At 41.7% G+C, this 3,113-nt stretch overlaps 1 non-coding gene across 1 annotated transcript; it reads left to right on the plus strand.

Annotated features, from left to right (window-relative positions):
- Positions 1 to 1,992: 1,992 nt before the first annotated feature.
- On the plus strand, positions 1,993 to 2,097 carry LOC130959784 (small nucleolar RNA R71). The gene has a single exon (XR_009078850.1). It is a non-coding gene; the product is annotated as a small nucleolar RNA R71 (small nucleolar RNA).
- The last annotated feature ends 1,016 nt before the right edge of the window (positions 2,098 to 3,113 follow it).

Consider the following 3,113-nt stretch of genomic DNA (forward strand, 5'->3'; position numbering starts at 1 on the left):
TTTGGTTTGACGTCCTAAGTTAGACGTGCATGAGTTCATTGATCATCCTTTGGAACCTCTCCAAGGTGGAAGATTTCCAACTCCTTAGCATGCTTGGATTCTGTGTGGTCCAATGATTTAGGCTCCTTGACAACATTTTTTTTCATGCTCCTTACTAGGCTCAACCACTTGATCTTCAATTAGGTCACAACCAAAGATAGAGTAGAATTCAAGAGTGGGCTTCTTGGATCCATTCAAAGTGAACTTCACTATTTTTCCATCGGCCTCAAATGAGTAAGCTCTCGAAAATGCATCTAACTTGAATTGAGATGTCTTCAAAAATGGTCTCCTAAGGAGAATAGAGGATGGCTTGTCCAAATCAATTGGAGGGATTTCCAAGATATGAAAATCTACCGAAAATAGCAACCCTTGCATATTGACCAAAACATTTTCCGTAATTCCTACAACCGACACAATATTTTTGTCCGCCAACACAAATCTTGCTCCGAACCTCTTCAATGGTGACAAGTTTAACTTCTCATAGATAGGGAGGGGCATAATGCTCACACAAGCTCCCAAATCACACATGCAATCCGTGAACTCCGTCCCACCAATCACACAAGTTACCAAACAAGGACTGGGATCATTACATTTTTTCGAAATGAGAGAAGAAATAGAGTCATTCACCGGACTTTTGTTTAGCTCACCAATCTTGTCCTAATGAGTGCAAACATTCTTTAGGAATTTGGCGTATTTTGGAACTTGTTGGACGGCTTGAAAAAGAGGAACGGTAATTTTCACATTCTTGAAAATCTCCACCACATTAGTGTCAAAGTCTTCATGCTTTTTAGCTAACGTTGGAAAAGGAATTAGTGTAGGCTCTTCAAGAGGTTCTTCCTTTTAGGCTCCTTGACCTTTAATAGTTCCTCCTCGTCTCTTGCAACATTTTTCTTCTCATCTCCAACCACCTCCACTTCTTCTTCTATTTCTTTATTGTGGGTTCCTTGCTCAAACTTGTAGGCTCGAGACCAACTTCATCTAACTTGGTACCACTCCTAAGGGTAATAGAATTAATGCTTCCCTTTGGATTTGGTTGGGGTTGAGAAGGTAGACCGCTAGAGGTAGAAGCTTGATGGGTATTTTGAGTGTTTGAAGTAGAAAGAGTCAAACGAGATAAAGCTTCGGCAATGGTTGCCATGTATGTTTCTTGCTTCTTGCATGAAGCTTTGATGTGCATCATTCGTATGAGGTTAATTTGGAGAGGGAGGTTGATTGTTTTGAGTGAGGTTAGGCCTAGTGTATGGTGGTTGATATCTTGCTTGATGTTGAGAATGTGGTTGTTGAGTGGGTTGGGCATAAGGTGAGCTTTGTGGTTGATATCGTGGGTGGTAGTGAGGTTGTGGTGGTTGATGGTAAGGTTGTTGGCCTTGGGAGGGTTGATGATAATAGACTTGTTGATTGGAATAAGGTTGAGCTTGAGATGGTTGGTTTCACCTTTGATGGGAGCTATTTCTCCATCTTTGACTTTGGTTCCCTCCATAGTGATGAGATCCTTGATTGCCTTGATTGTAATTGGACCTTTGTGGGTAAGGATTTGCCACTGCCAATGTGTTGTCCTCTTAGATTTGAGGGCACTCATCGGTGTAGTGACCGTTGCAAGCACAAATACCATAAGATCTAGGAGGTCCTTCAATTCTAGAAGGTTGGGGTGGAGGAGATAGCAACATTTGTGGAATTTGTTGGCCTTGAGTGATTTGCCTTAACAAGACCGTCATCTCACCCAGCGTCTTGGTCAAGATAGCATCACCGGAAGGTGAGACTTCACTTATAGCCTTTGGTTGGAGCTTTCTTATCCTTAAATGTTGAGTTGAATCTGCCAAGTCTGCAATGACTTCCCAAGCCTCTGTTGCGGTTTTGTTCTTAGTGAGAAATCCTCCACTTGAGGCATCAAGAAGGAGCTTGTCTTAAGGGATTATCCCTTGGCAAAAGTAACTTATGAGCACCAATTCATCGATGCGGTGGTGAGGACAAGCTTCCAACAACTTTTGAACCTTTCCCAATATTCAGAAAGGGTCTCTCCATCACTTTGCATGATGCAAGAGATTTCTTTCCTTAGATGGTTCGTCTTTTGAGGCGGATAGAACTTCTCAAGAAACTCCTTGCGTAACAAATCCCAATTCGAAATCATCTCCTCAGGTTAGCTGTAAAACTATTTTTTCGCCTTTCCCTCTAAGGAGAAAGGAAAAGCAAAAACCATGACCGTTATCTCATCCGAGTCATGTCTTCTTGCAGTAGAGCACACAACCTGAATATCTTTCAAGTGCTTGAGAGGGTCTTCTCACGGTAACCCATGATATTTCGGAAGCAAGTTGATCATACCCGTCTTGAGCTCAAAGTTGGCATCTAGATCTGGGTACCCAACTTGTACCGGTTGCAAGGTGATGTCTGGGGCTCCGGCCTCCTTTAAAGTAATTCTCTGAGGTGGCTCTGCCATATTGTTGTCACCTAATTCACTCAAAGAAATTTTAGCACTTCCAATAGAAGAATTCAAGGTTCCCTCGTTAAGTGTAGAATGAGGATCATGGTTAGAAGGTGATGGTGAATTGGGTTGCTCTTCAAGAGAGTCCAATTCACTATGCACGAATGCTAACCAGTGCCGAGCTTGCTTAAGATGGGTTAAAGTTCTTCCTATTTTAGGGTCAAAAGGGGCCAAGCTGGGTCTGGAAGCGACTGTGTCATTCAACTCAGGAATCAATGAAAGAATGCAATTACCAAAAGCAAAACAAGAATAAGAAAATAAACAAAAATAATCTAACAGTCAATAACTACAAAAACTATTTAGATAAAGGCGCCAACTACCAATTAGTGTCAAGTAACAAACAAAAATCAAGTATTCACGCTTTTCACATATTTACAACAACCGAATTTATAGCACTCATTGCACTTAGCTTCCTCAGCAACGGCACCAAAAATTTGGTGGGGGCCGGATTGTCGGTTAGGAATTTCTCTCTTTTCTCCCAAAAGAGAAAGAAGGAAAGATGGATTTTAGCATTGCATGTATAGTCCCAACTGACAAGGCGACTCACAACACAAATTTAGATTAGAGATGTCTGAAGAGAGAACTTTTGCGTGGT

This window comes from Arachis stenosperma, chromosome 10 (assembly GCF_014773155.1).
Source record: "Arachis stenosperma cultivar V10309 chromosome 10, arast.V10309.gnm1.PFL2, whole genome shotgun sequence".
NCBI lineage: Eukaryota > Viridiplantae > Streptophyta > Magnoliopsida > Fabales > Fabaceae > Arachis > Arachis stenosperma.